General features: G+C 42.9%; 4 non-coding genes across 4 annotated transcripts; all 4 read right to left on the bottom strand.

Moving 5' to 3' along the window:
• Positions 1-11,205: 11,205 nt before the first annotated feature.
• Positions 11,206-11,278, bottom strand: TRNAS-GCU (transfer RNA serine (anticodon GCU)). Its single transcript has one exon. It is a non-coding gene; the product is annotated as a tRNA-Ser (tRNA).
• Positions 11,279-12,820: 1,542 nt separating this feature from the next.
• TRNAD-GUC (transfer RNA aspartic acid (anticodon GUC)) lies at positions 12,821-12,893 on the bottom strand. Its single transcript has one exon. It is a non-coding gene; the product is annotated as a tRNA-Asp (tRNA).
• A 955-nt stretch (positions 12,894-13,848) lies between these two features.
• On the bottom strand, positions 13,849-13,921 carry TRNAD-GUC (transfer RNA aspartic acid (anticodon GUC)). Its single transcript has one exon. It is a non-coding gene; the product is annotated as a tRNA-Asp (tRNA).
• A 74-nt stretch (positions 13,922-13,995) lies between these two features.
• TRNAD-GUC (transfer RNA aspartic acid (anticodon GUC)) lies at positions 13,996-14,068 on the bottom strand. The gene has a single exon. It is a non-coding gene; the product is annotated as a tRNA-Asp (tRNA).
• Between the last annotated feature and the right edge of the window lie 1,543 nt (positions 14,069-15,611).

Genomic DNA, 15,611 nt, shown 5'->3' with positions numbered 1-15,611 from the left:
CCGAAAGGTTGGTGGTTCGATGCCAACCGGGAGAGGTGTTGTAGGGTATCAGATATAACGTAATAAGTCATAACTTATCCACAATACCTGACGAACATTTAATTTTTGGGCTTCCGTGGCGCAATGATTAGCGCGTTCAGCTGTTAATCGAAAGGTTGAAGGTTCGAACCCACCCGGGAGAGGTGTTGTGGGGTCTCAGATGTAGCGTAAAAAGTCAAAACTTTTCCACAATACGTGACAACCATTTAATTTCTGAGCTTCCGTGGCTCAATGGTTAGCGCGTTCGGCTGTTAACCAATAGGTTGGTGGTTCGAGCCCATCCGGGAGCGGTGTTGTGAGGTCTCAGATGTGACGTAAAAAGTCAAGGTTTTTACACAATACCTGACGAGCATTTAACTTTGGGCTTCCGTGGCTCAATGGTTAGCGCGTTCGGCTGTTAACCAATAGGTTGGTGGTTCGAGCCCATCCGGGAGCGGTGTTGTGAGGTCTCAGATGTAACGTAAAATGTCAGAGTTTTTCCACAATACCTGACGAACATTTAATTTTTGGGTTTCCGTGACGCAATGATTAGCGCGTTCAGCTGTTAATCGAAAGGTTGAAGGTTCGAGCCCACCCGGGAGAGGTGTTGTGGGGTCTCAGATGTAGCGTAAAAAGTCAAAACTTATCCACAATACGTGACAACCATTTAATTTCTGAGCTTCCGTGGCTCAATGGTTAGCGCGTTCCGCTGTTAACCAATAGGTTGGTGGTTCGAGCCCATCCGGGAGCGGTATTGTGACGTCTCAGATGTGACGTTAAAGGTCAAGGTGTTTCCAAAATATCTGACGACCATTTAATTTTTGGGCTTCCGTGGCGCAATGGTTAGCGCGTTCGGCTGTTAACCAATAGGTTGGTGGTTCGGCCCCTGTTTGTCGTAGAGCCGAGATATTAAGCAAAATGTTCGTCAACTTTGGTATCGTCTCACTTATTTTTATTATGTTACTTATGATTTTTGCACTAAACTTTGGAGGCTCATAACTCTTGTTCTACAAGAGATACTGGGATCTCCTTTGGATATGTTATAGTACTCTTTGCTCCCCATACAAGGATACTTTAAACTTGAGGCTACCTCAATATCGTCGTCAACATACTTTTTGTCTCACTTATTGTTAGAAGGTTACTTTTGATTTTTGAAAATATACTTTGCAGGCTCGTAACTCTGTTTCTACTGGAGATACGGGGATGTCCTTTGAGTATGTTATAGACCAATTTGTCCCCCATCTAGCCATACTAAGAATTAGGGCTACGACAAACAGTAGTCGAGTAATTAAGCTAATCGTATACAAACAAACCCCTCCATAGGAAATACATTAGACTAAATTCTGGAGGCTCGTAACTCTGGTTCTACCAGAGATACGGGGATGTAAATAATGTGACCTTGACACAAATGTTCGGATAATTATAAAGGTCTTTGCATGTTCCAAACAAAAAAAAAAAATTCGTGGTTTCGAACCTGTGGCCTTCCGAGAGTGAGGCGGATGCGATAACCGCTACACTAAAGATATGTTATTATTTTTAATCGAAAGAACAGGGTCAAGTAATTAAGCAATACGTGAACAAACAAACCCCTCCATAGAAAATGCATTAGACTATATTTTGCAGGCTCGTAACTCTGTTTCTACTGGAGATACGGGGATGTCCTTTGAGTATGTTATAGTCCAATTTGTCCCCCATCTAACCATACTAAAAACATTGAGCTACGACAAACAGTAGTCGAGTAATTAAGCTAATCGTAAACAAACAAACCCCTCCATAGGAAATGCATTAGACTATACTTTGCAGGCCCATAACTCTGTGTCTACTAGAGATACGGGGATGTCCTTAGGATATGTTATAGTCCAAATTGTCCCCCATCTAACCATACTAAAAACATTGAGCTAGGACAAACAGGGTCCGAGATATTAAGCAAAATGTTCGTCAACTTTTGTATCGTCTCACTTATTTTTATTATGTTACTTATGATTTTTGCACTAAACTTTGGAGGCTCATAACTCTTGTTCTACAAGAGATACTGGGATCTCCTTTGGATATGTTATAGTACTCTTTGCTCCCCATACAAGGATACTTTAAACTTGAGGCTACCGCAATATCGTCGTCAACTTATTTTTTGTCTCACTTATTGTTAGAAGGTTACTTTTGATTTTTGAAAATAAATTTTGCAGGCTCGTAACTCTGTTTCTACTGGAGATACGGGGATGTCCTTTGAGTATGTTATAGACCAATTTGTCCTTCATCTAGCCATACCAAGAATTAGGGCTACGACAAACAGTAGTCGAGTAATTAAGCTAATCGTAAACAAACAAACCCCCTCCATAGGAAATACATTAGACTAAATTCTGGAGGCTCGTAACTCTGGTTCTACCAGAGATACGGGGATGTAAATAATGTGACCTTGACACAAATGTTCGGATAATTATAAAAAAAACCTTCGCGGTTTCGAACCTGTGGCCTTCCGGGAGTGAGGCGGATGCGATAACCGCTACACTAAAGATATGTTATTATTTTTAATCGAAAGAACAGGGTCAAGTAATTAAGCAATACGTGAAAAAACAAACCCCTCCATAGAAAATGCATTAGACTATACTTTGCAGGCTCCTAACTCTGTTTCTACTGGAGATACGGGGATGTCCTTAGGATATGTTATAGTCCAAATTGTCCCCCATCTAACCATACTAAAAACATTGAGCTACGACAAATATTGGCCGAGATATTAAGCAAAATGTTCGTCAACTTTGGTATCGTCTCACTTATTTTTATTATGTTACTTATGATTTTTGCACTAAACTTTGGAGGCTCATAACTCTTGTTCTACAAGAGATACTGGGATCTCCTTTGGATATGTTATAGTACTCTTTGCTCCCCATACAAGGATACTTTAAACTTGAGGCTACCTCAATATCGTCGTCAACTTATTTTTTGTCTCACTTATTGTTAGAAGGTTACTTTTGATTTTTGAAAATAAACTTTGCAGGCTCGTAACTCTGGTTCTACCAGAGATACGGGGATGTAAATAATGTGACCTTGACACAAATGTTCGGATAATTATAAAGGTCTTTGCATGTTCCAAGCAAAAAAAAAACTTCGCGGTTTCGAACCTGTGGCCTTCCGAGAGTGAGGCGGATGCGATAACCGCTACACTAAAGATATGTTATTATTTTTAATCGAAAGAACAGGGTCAAGTAATTAAGCAATACGTGAACAAACAAACCCCTCCATAGAAAATGCATTAGACTATACTTTGCAGGCTCGTAACTCTGTTTCTACTGGAGATACGGGGATGTCCTTTGAGTATGTTATAGTCCAATTTGTCCCCCATCTAACCATACTAACAACATTGAGCTACGACAAACAGCAGTCGAGTAATTAAGCTAATCGTAAACAAACAAACCCCTCCATAGGAAATGCATTAGACTATACTTTGCAGGCCCATAACTCTGTGTCTACTAGAGATACGGGGATGTCCTTAGGATATGTTATAGTCCAAATTGTCCCCCATCTAACCATACTAAAAACTTTGGGCTACGACAAACAGGGGCCGAGTACTTAAGCAAAACGTAACGAAACAAACCCCCTCCATAGGAAATGCATTAGACTAAATTCTGGAGGCTCGTAACTCTGGTTCTACCAGAGATACGGGGATGTAAATAATGTGACCTTGACACAAATGTTCGGATAATTATAAAAAAAAACTTCGCGGTTTCGAACCTGTGGCCTTCCGGGAGTGAGGCGGATGCGATAACCGCTACACTAAAGATATGTTATTATTTTTAATCGAAAGAACAGGGTCAAGTAATTAAGCAATACGTGAAAAAACAAACCCCTCCATAGAAAATGCATTAGACTATACTTTGCAGTCTCCTAACTCTGTTTCTACTGGAGATACGGGGATGTCCTTTAAGTATGTTATAGTCCAATTTGTCCCCCATCTAACCATACTAAAAATATTGAGCTACGACCAACAGGGGCCGAGTAATTAAGCTAAACGTAAACAAACAACCCGTCCATAGGAAATGCAGTAGACTATATTTTGCAGGCCCATAACTCTGTGTCTACTAGAGATACGGGGATGTCCTTAGGATATGTTATAGTCCAAATTGTCCCCCATCTAACCATACTAAAAACTTTGGGCTACGACAAACAGGGGCCGAGTACTTAAGCAAAACGTAACGAAACAAACCCCCTCCATAGGAAATGCATTAGACTATACTTTGCAGGCTCGTAAATCTGTTTGTCGTAGCCCAAAGTTTTTAGTATGGTTAGATGGGGACAATTTGGACTATAACATATCCTAAGGACATCCCCGTATCTCTAGTAGACACAGAGTTATGGGCCTGCAAAATATAGTCTAATGCATTTCCTATGGACGGGTTGTTTGTTTACGTTTAGCTTAATTACTCGGCCCTTGTTTGTCGTAGCTCATTATTTGTAGTATGGTTAGATGGGGGACAAATTGGACTATAACATACTCAAAGGACATCCCCGTATCTCCAGTAGAAACAGATTTACGAGCCTGCAAAGTATAGTCTAATGCATTTCCTATGGAGGGGGTTTGTTTCGTTACGTTTTGCTTAAGTACTCGGCCCCTGTTTGTCGTAGCCCAAAGTTTTTAGTATGGTTAGATGGGGGACAATTTGGACTATAACATATCCTAAGGACATCCCCGTATCTCTAGTAGACACAGAGTTATGGGCCTGCAAAATATAGTCTACTGCATTTCCTATGGACGGGTTGTTTGTTTACGTTTAGCTTAATTACTCGGCCCCTGTTGGTCGTAGCTCAATATTTTTAGTATGGTTAGATGGGGGACAAATTGGACTATAACATACTTAAAGGACATCCCCGTATCTCCAGTAGAAACAGAGTTAGGAGCCTGCAAAATATAGTCTAATGCATTTTCTATGGAGGGGTTTGTTTTTTCACGTATTGCTTAATTACTTGACCCTGTTCTTTCGATTAAAAATAATAACATATCTTTAGTGTAGCGGTTATCGCATCCGCCTCACTCCCGGAAGGCCACAGGTTCGAAACCGCGAAGTTTTTTTTTATAATTATCCGAACATTTGTGTCAAGGTCACATTATTTACATCCCCGTATCTCTGGTAGAACCAGAGTTACGAGCCTCCAGAATTTAGTCTAATGTATTTCCTATGGAGGGGGTTTGTTTGTTTACGATTAGCTTAATTACTCGACTACTGTTTGTCGTAGCCCTAATTCTTGGTATGGCTAGATGAAGGACAAATTGGTCTATAACATACTCAAAGGACATCCCCGTATCTCCAGTAGAAACAGAGTTACGAGCCTGCAAAATTTATTTTCAAAAATCAAAAGTAACCTTCTAACAATAAGTGAGACAAAAAATAAGTTGACGACGATATTGCGGTAGCCTCAAGTTTAAAGTATCCTTGTATGGGGAGCAAAGAGTACTATAACATATCCAAAGGAGATCCCAGTATCTCTTGTAGAACAAGAGTTATGAGCCTCCAAAGTTTAGTGCAAAAATCATAAGTAACATAATAAAAATAAGTGAGACGATACAAAAGTTGACGAACATTTTGCTTAATATCTCGGACCCTGTTTGTCCTAGCTCAATGTTTTTAGTATGGTTAGATGGGGGACAATTTGGACTATAACATATCCTAAGGACATCCCCGTATCTCTAGTAGACACAGAGTTATGGGCCTGCAAAATATAGTCTAATGCATTTCCTATGGACGGGTTGTTTGTTTACGTTTAGCTTAATTACTCGGCCCCTGTTGGTCGTAGCTCAATATTTTTAGTATGGTTAGATGGGGGACAAATTGGACTATAACATACTCAAAGGACATCCCCGTATCTCCAGTAGAAACAGAGTTAGGAGCCTGCAAAGTATAGTCTAATGCATTTTCTATGGAGGGGTTTGTTTTTTCACGTATTGCTTAATTACTTGACCCTGTTCTTTCGATTAAAAATAATAACATATCTTTAGTGTAGCGGTTATCGCATCCGCCTCACTCCCGGAAGGCCACAGGTTCGAAACCGCGAAGTTTTTTTTTATAATTATCCGAACATTTGTGTCAAGGTCACATTATTTACATCCCCGTATCTCTGGTAGAACCAGAGTTACGAGCCTCCAGAATTTAGTCTAATGTATTTCCTATGGAGGGGGTTTGTTTGTTTACGATTAGCTTAATTACTCGACTACTGTTTGTCGTAGCCCTAATTCTTGGTATGGCTAGATGAAGGACAAATTGGTCTATAACATACTCAAAGGACATCCCCGTATCTCCAGTAGAAACAGAGTTACGAGCCTGCAAAATTTATTTTCAAAAATCAAAAGTAACCTTCTAACAATAAGTGAGACAAAAAATAAGTTGACGACGATATTGCGGTAGCCTCAAGTTTAAAGTATCCTTGTATGGGGAGCAAAGAGTACTATAACATATCCAAAGGAGATCCCAGTATCTCTTGTAGAACAAGAGTTATGAGCCTCCAAAGTTTAGTGCAAAAATCATAAGTAACATAATAAAAATAAGTGAGACGATACAAAAGTTGACGAACATTTTGCTTAATATCTCGGACCCTGTTTGTCCTAGCTCAATGTTTTTAGTATGGTTAGATGGGGGACAATTTGGACTATAACATATCCTAAGGACATCCCCGTATCTCTAGTAGACACAGAGTTATGGGCCTGCAAAGTATAGTCTAATGCATTTGCTATGGACGGGTTGTTTGTTTACGTTTAGCTTAATTACTCGGCCCCTGTTTGTCGTAGCTCAATGTTTTTAGTATGGTTAGATGGGGGACAAATTGGACTATAACATACTCAAAGGACATCCCCGTATCTCCAATAGAAACAGAGTTACGAGCCTGCAAACTATAGTCTAATGCATTTCCTATGGAGGGGGTTTGTTTCGATACGTTTTGCTTAAGTACTCGGCCCCTGTTTGTCGTAGCCCAAAGTTTTTAGTATGGTTAGATGGGGGACAATTTGGACTATAACATATCCTAAGGACATCCCCGTATCTCTAGTAGACACAGAGTTATGGGCCTGCAAAGTATAGTCTAATGCATTTCCTATGGAGGGGTTTGTTTGTTTACGATTAGCTTAATTACTCGACTACTGTTTGTCGTAGCTCAATGTTTTTAGTATGGTTAGATGGGGGACAAATTGGACTATAACATACTCAAAGGACATCCCCGTATCTCCAGTAGAAACAGAGTTACGAGCCTGCAAAATATAGTCTAATGCATTTTCTATGGAGGGGTTTGTTTGTTCACGTATTGCTTAATTACTTGACCCTGTTCTTTCGATTAAAAATAATAACATATCTTTAGTGTAGCGGTTATCGCATCCGCCTCACTCTCGGAAGGCCACAGGTTCGAAACCACGAATTTTTTTTTTTTGTTTGGAACATGCAAAGACCTTTATAATTATCCGAACATTTGTGTCAAGGTCACATTATTTACATCCCCGTATCTCTTTTCGAACCAGAGTTACGAGCCTCCAGAATTTAGTCTAATGTATTTCCTATGGAGGGGTTTGTTTGTATACGATTAGCTTAATTACTCGACTACTGTTTGTCGTAGCCCTAATTCTTAGTATGGCTAGATGGGGGACAAATTGGTCTATAACATACTCAAAGGACATCCCCGTATCTCCAGTAGAAACAGAGTTACGAGCCTGCAAAGTATATTTTCAAAAATCAAAAGTAACCTTCTAACAATAAGTGAGACAAAAAGTATGTTGACGACGATATTGAGGTAGCCTCAAGTTTAAAGTATCCTTGTATGGGGAGCAAAGAGTACTATAACATATCCAAAGGAGATCCCAGTATCTCTTGTAGAACAAGAGTTATGAGCCTCCAAAGTTTAGTGCAAAAATCATAAGTAACATAATAAAAATAAGTGAGACGATACCAAAGTTGACGAACATTTTGCTTAATATCTCGGCTCTACGACAAACAGGGGCCGAACCACCAACCTATTGGTTAACAGCCGAACGCGCTAACCATTGCGCCACGGAAGCCCAAAAATTAAATGCTCGTCAGGTATTGTGTAAAAACCTTGACTTTTTACGTCACATCTGAGACCTCACAACACCGTTCCCGGATGGGCTCGAACCACTAACCTATAGGTTAACAGCCGAACGCGCTAACCATTGAGCCACGGAAGCTCAGAAATTAAATGGTTGTCACGTATTGTGGAAAAGTTATGACCTTTTACGCTACATCTGAGACCCCACAACACCTCTCCCGGGTGGGCTCGTACCACCAACCTTTCGATTAACAGCTGATCGCGCTAACCATTGCGCCACGGAAGCCCAAAAATTCAATGTTCGACAGGTATTGTGGAAAAACTCTGACATTTTATGTTACATTTGAGACGACACAACACCGCTCCCGGGAGGGCTCAAACCACCAGTCTTTTGAATAGCAGCTGAACGCGCTAACCATTGCGCCACGGAAGCCCAAAAATTAAATGGTCGTCAGGTATTTTGGAAACACCTTGACCTTTAACGTCACATCTGAGACGTCACAATACCGCTCCCGGATGGGCTCGAACCACCAACCTATTGGTTAACAGCGGAACGCGCTAACCATTGAGCCACGGAAGCTCAGAAATTAAATGGTTGTCACGTATTGTGGATAAGTTTTGACTTTTTACGCTACATCTGAGACCCCACAACACCTCTCCCGGGTGGGCTCGAACCTTCAACCTTTCGATTAACAGCTGAACGCGCTAATCATTGCGTCACGGAAACCCAAAAATTAAATGTTCGTCAGGTATTGTGGAAAAACTCTGACATTTTACGTTACATCTGAGACCTCACAACACCGCTCCCGGATGGGCTCGAACCACCAACCTATTGGTTAACAGCCGAACGCACTAACCATTGAGCCACGGAAGACCAAAGTTAAATGCTCGTCAGGTATTGTGTAAAAACCTTGACTTTTTACGTCACATCTGAGACCTCACAACACCGCTCCCGGATGGGCTCGAACCACCAACCTATTGGTTAACAGCCGAACGCGCTAACCATTGAGCCACGGAAGCTCAGAAATTAAATGGTTGTCACGTATTGTGGAAAAGTTTTGACTTTTTACGCTACATCTGAGACCCCACAACACCTCTCCCGGGTGGGTTCGAACCTTCAACCTTTCGATTAACAGCTGAACGCGCTAATCATTGCGCCACGGAAGCCCAAAAATTAAATGTTCGTCAGGTATTGTGGAAAAACTCTGACATTTTACGTTACATCTGAGACCTCACAACACCGCTCCCGGATGGGCTCGAACCACCAACCCATTGGTTAACAGCCGAACGCGCTAACCATTGCGCCACGGAAGCCCAAAAATTAAATGGTCGTCAGGTGTTGTGGAAAAAACCTTGACTTTTTACGTCACATCTGAGACCTCACAACACCGCTCCCGGATGAGCTCGAACCACCAACCTATTGGTTAACAGCCGAACGCGCTAACCATTGAGCCACGGAAGCTCAGAAATTAAATGATTGTCACGTATTGTGGATAAGTTTTGACTTTTTACGCTACATATGAGACCCTACAACACCTCTCCCGGGTGGGCTCGAACCTTCAACCTTTCGATTAACAGCCGAACGCGCTAACCATTGCCCCAAGGAACCCCAAAAATTAAATGTTCGTCAGGTATTGTGGAAAAACCTTGAATTTTTACGTTACATTTGAGATCCCACAACACCGCTCCCGGGTGGGCTCGAACCACCAACCTATTGGTTAACAGCCGAACGCGCTAATCATTGAGCCACGGAAGCTCAGAAATTAATTGTTGTCACGTATTGTGGAAAAGTTTTGACTTTTTACGCTACATCTGAGACCCCACAACACCTCTCCCGGGAGGGCTCAAACCACCAGTCTTTTGAATAGCAGCTGAACGCGATAACCATTGCGCCACGGAAGCCCAAAAATTAAATGGTCGTCAGGTATTTTGGAAAAACCTTGACTTTTAACGTCACATCTGAGACGTCACAATACCGCTCCCGGATGGGCTCGAACCACCAACCGATTGGTTAACAGCCGAACGCGCTAACCATTGAGCCACGGAAGCCCAAAGTTAAATGCTCGTCAGGTATTGTGTAAAAACGTTGACTTTTTACGTCACATCTGAGACCTCACAACACCGCTCCCGGATGGGCTCGAACCACCAACCTATTGGTTAACAGCCGAACGCGCTAACCATTGAGCCACGGAAGCTCAGAAATTAAATGGTTGTCACGTATTGTGGAAAAGTTTTGACTTTTTACGCTACATCTGAGACCCCACAACACCTCTCCCGGGTGGGCTCGAACCTTCAACCTTTCGATTAACAGCTGAACGCGCTAATCATTGCGCCACGGAAGCCCAAAAATTAAATGTTCGTCAGGTATTGTGATAAAAACTCTGACATTTTACGTTACATCTGAGACCTCACAACACCGCTCCCGGATGGGCTCGAGCCACACACCTATTGGTTAACAGCCGAACGCGCTAACCTTTGAGCCACGGAAGCTCAGAAATTAAATGGTTGTCAGGTATTGTGGATAAGTTATGACTTTTTACGTTACATCTGAGACCCTACAACACCTCTTCCGGTTGGGCTCGAACCACCAACCTTTCGGTAAACAGCCGAACGCGCTAACCATTGCGCCAAGAAAGCCCAATAATTTAATGGTCGTCAGGTATTGTGGCAAAACTTTGGCTTTCTACGGTACATTTGAGATCCCACACCAACCGCTCCCGGGTGGGCTCGAACCACCAACCTATTGGTTAACAGCCGAACGCGCTAACCATTGCCCCAAGGAACCAAAAAAATTAAATGTTCGTCAGGTATTGTGGAAAAACCTTGAATTTTTACGTTACATTTGAGATCCCACAACACCGCTCCCGGGTGGGCTCGAACCACCAACCTATTGGTTAACAGCCGAACGCGCTAATCATTGAGCCACGGAAGCTCAGAAATTAAATGGTTGTCACGTATTGTGGAAAAGTTTTGACTTTTTACGCTACATCTGAGACCCCACAACACCTCTCCCGGGTGGGCTCGTACCACCAACCTTTCGATTAACAGCTGAACGCGCTAACCATTGCGCCACGGAAGCCCAAAAGTTAAATGTTCGACAGGTATTGTGGAAAAACTCTGACATTTTATGTTACATTTGAGACCTCACAACACCGCTCCCGGATGGGCTCAAACCACCAACCTTTTGAATAGCAGCCGAACGCGCTAACCATTGCGCCACGGAAGCCCAAAAGCTAAATGCCCGTCAGGTATTGTGCAAAAACCATGACTTTTTACGTCACATCTGAGACCTCACAACACCGCTCCCGGATGGGCTCGAACCACCAACCTATTGGTTAACAGCCGAACGCGCTAACCATTGCGCCACGGAAGCCCAAAAGTTAAATGCTCGTCAGGTATTGTGCAAAAACCATGACTTTTTACGTCACATCTGAGACCTCACAACACCGCTCCCGGATGGGCTCGAACCACCAACCTATTGGTTAACAGCCGAACGCGCTAACCATTGAGCCACTGAAGCTCAGAAATTTAATGGTTGTCAGGTGTTGTGGAAAAACTTTGGCTTTCTACGTTACATTTGAGACCCCACAACACCTCTCCCGGGTGGGCTCGAACCACCAACCTTTCGATTAACAGCTGAACGCGCTAACCATTGCGCCACGGAATCCCAAAAATTAAATGCTCGTCAGGTATTGTGTAAAAACCTTGACTTTTTACGTCACATCTGAGACCTCACAACACCGCTCCCGGATGGGCTCGAACCACCAACCTATTGGTTAACAGCCGAACGCGCTAACCATTGCGCCACGGAAGCCCAAAAGTTAAATGCTCGTCAGGTATTATGTAAAAACCTTGACTTTTTACGTCACATCTGAGACCTCACAACACCGCTCCCGGATGGGGTCGAACCACCAACCTATTGGTTAACAGCCGAACGCGCTAACCATTGAGCCACAGAAGCTCAGAAATTAAATGGTTGGCAGGTATTGTGGAAAACCTTGACTTTTTACGTCACATCTGAGACCTCACAACACCGCTCCCGGATGGGCTCGAACCACCAATCTATTGGTTAAAAGCCGAACGTGCTAACCATTGCGCCACGGAAGCCCAAAAGTTAAATGGTCGTCAGGTATTGTGGGAAAACTTTGGCTTTCTACGTTACATTTGAGATCACACAACACTGCTCCCGGATGGGCTCGAACCACCAACCTATTGGTTAACAGCCGAACGCGCTAACCATTGATCCACGGAAGCTCAGAAATTAAATGGTCGTCAGGTATTGTGGAAAAACTTTGACTTTTTACGTCACATCTGAGACCTCACAACACCGCTCCCGGGTGGGCTCGAACCACCAACCTTTCGATTAACAGCTGAACGCGCTAACCATTGCAACACGGAAGCCCAAAAATTAAATGTTCGTCAGGTATTGTGGAAAAACTTTGGATTTTTACGTTACATCAGAGATCTCACAACACCGCTCCCGGGTGGGCTCGAACCACCAACCTTTCGATTAACAGCTGAACGCGCTAACCATTGCAACACGGTAGCCCAAAAATTAAATGTTCGTCAGGTATTGTGAAAGACTTTGGCTTTTTACGTTACATTTGAAACTTCACAACACCGCACCCGGGTGGGCCTGAATCACCAACCTTTTCTTTAACATCCGAACGCGCTAACCACGGAGCCAAAGAAGCCCAAAAATTAAATGGTCGTCAGGTATTGTGGAAAAACTTTGACTTTTTACGTTACATCTGAGATCTCACAACACTGCTCCCGGATGGGCTCGAACCACCAACCTTTCGATTGACTGTCGAACGCGCTAACCATTGAGCCATGGAAGCTCAGAAAATAAATGGCCGTCAGGTATTATGGAAAAACTTTGACTTTTTACGTCACATCTGAGACCTCACAACACCGCTCCCGGGTGGGCTCGAACCACCAACCTTTCGATTAACAGCTGAACGCGCTAACCATTGCAACACGGAAGCCCAAAAATTAAATGTTCGTCAGGTATTGTGGAAAAACTTTGACTTTTTACGTTACATCAGAGATCTCACAACACCGCTCCCGGGTGGCCTCGAAATAACAACCTTTCGATTAACAGCTGAACGCGCTAACCATTGCAACACGGAAGCCCAAAAATTAAATGTTCGTCAGGTATTGTGGAAAAACTTTGGCTTTTTACGTTACATTTGAAACTTCACAACACCGCACCCGGGTGGTCCCGAACCACCAACCTTTTGTTTAACATCCGAACGCGCTAACCATGGAGCCAAAGAAGCCCAAAAATTAAATGGTCGTCAGGTATTGTGGAAAAACTTTGACTTTTTAAGTTACATCTGAGATCTCACAACACCGCTCCCGGATGGGCTACAACCACCAACCTTTCGCTTAACAGCCGAACTTGCTAACCATTGAGCCATGGAAGCTCAGAAAATAAATGGCCGTCAGGTATTGTGGAAAAACTTTGGATTTTACAATACATCTAAGACCTCACAACACCGCTCCCGGATGGGCTCGAACCACCAACCTTTCGGTTAACAGCCGAACGCGCTAACCATTGCGCAACGGAAGCCCAAAAATTAAATGTTCGTCAGGTATTGTGGAAAAGCTTTGGATTTTTACGTTACATTTGAGATCTCACAACACCGCTCCCGGGTGGGCTCGAACCACCAACCTTTCGGTTAACAGCCGAACGCGCTAACCATTGAGCCTTGGAAGCCCAAAAATTAAATGTTCGTCAGGTATTGTGGAAAAACTTTGGATTTTTACGTTACATCTGAGATCTCACAACACCGCTCCCGGGTGGGCTCGAACCACCAACCTTTCGATTGACAGTCGATCGCGCTAACCATTGAGCCATGGAAGCTCAGAAAATAAATGGCCGTCAGGTATTGTGGAAAAACTTTGGATTTTTACGTTACATTTGAGATCTCACAACACCGCTCCCGGGTGGGCTCGAACCACCAACCTTTCGATTGACAGTCAAACGCGCTAACCATTGAGCCATGGAAGCTCACAAAATAAATGGCCGTCAGGTATTGTGGAAAAACTTTGGATTTTTACGTTACATTTGAGATCTCACAACACCGCTCCCGAGTGTGCTCGAACCACCAACCTTTCTTTTAACAGCTGAACGCGCTAACCATTGCGCAACGGAAGCCCCAAAAATTAAATGTTCGTCAGGTATTGTGGAAAAACTTTGAATTTTTACGTTACATTTGAGATCTCACAACACCGCTCCCGGGTGGGCTCGAAATACCAACCTTTCGATTAACAGCTGAACGCGCTAACCATTGCAACACGGAAGCCCAAAAATTAAATGTTCGTCAGGTATTGTGGAAAAACTTTGGCTTTTTACGTTACATTTGAAACTTCACAACACCGCACCCGGGTGGGCCCGAACCACCAACCTTTTTTTTAACATCCGAACGCGCTAACCATGGAGCCAAAGAAGCCCAAAAATTAAATGGTCGTCAGGTATTGTGGAAAAACTTTGACTTTTTAAGTTACATCTGAGATCTCACAACACCGCTCCCGGATGGGCTCGAACCACCAACCTTTCGGTTAACAGCCGAACGCGCTAACCATTGTGCAACGGAAGCCCAAAAATTAAATGTTCGTCAGGTATTGTGGAAAAACTTTGGATTTTTACGTTACATTTGAGATCTCACAACACCGCTCCAAATGTTTAACGAAACAAACCCCCTCCATAGGAAATGCATTAGATTATAGTTTGCAGGCTCGTAACTCTGTTTCTATTGGAGATACGGGGATGTCCTTTGAGTATGTTATAGTCCAATTTGTCCCCCATCTAACCATACTAAAAACATTGAGCTACGACAAACAGGGGCCGAGTAATTAAGCTAAACGTAAACAAACAACCCGTCCATAGCAAATGCATTAGACTATACTTTGCAGGCCCATAACTCTGTGTCTACTAGAGATACGGGGATGTCCTTAGGATATGTTATAGTCCAAATTGTCCCCCATCTAACCATACTAAAAACTTTGGGCTACGACAAACAGGGGCCGAGTACTTAAGCAAAACGTAACGAAACAAACCCCCTCCATAGGAAATGCATTAGACTATACTTTGCAGGCTCGTAAATCTGTTTCTACTGGAGATACGGGGATGTCCTTTGAGTATGTTATAGTCCAATTTGTCCCCCATCTAACCATACTACAAATAATGAGCTACGACAAACAAGGGCCGAGTAATTAAGCTAAACGTAAACAAACAACCCGTCCATAGGAAATGCATTAGACTATATTTTGCAGGCCCATAACTCTGTGTCTACTAGAGATACGGGGATGTCCTTAGGATATGTTATAGTCCAAATTGTCCCCATCTAACCATACTAAAAACTTTGGGCTACGACAAACAGGGGCCGAGTACTTAAGCAAAACGTAACGAAACAAACCCCCTCCATAGGAAATGCATTAGACTATAGTTTGCAGGCTCGTAACTCTGTTTCTATTGGAGATACGGGGATGTCCTTTGAGTATGTTATAGTCCAATTTGTCTCCCATCTAACCATACTAAAAACATTGAGCTA

This window comes from Phalangium opilio, unplaced genomic scaffold, assembly GCF_054372755.1.
Source record: "Phalangium opilio isolate 3A_F unplaced genomic scaffold, DU_Popi_V2 ptg000082l_1, whole genome shotgun sequence".
Classification (NCBI taxonomy): domain Eukaryota; kingdom Metazoa; phylum Arthropoda; class Arachnida; order Opiliones; family Phalangiidae; genus Phalangium; species Phalangium opilio.
The sequence above is the reverse complement of the archived record's forward strand: the minus strand, read 5'-3'. Positions and strand labels throughout refer to the sequence as shown.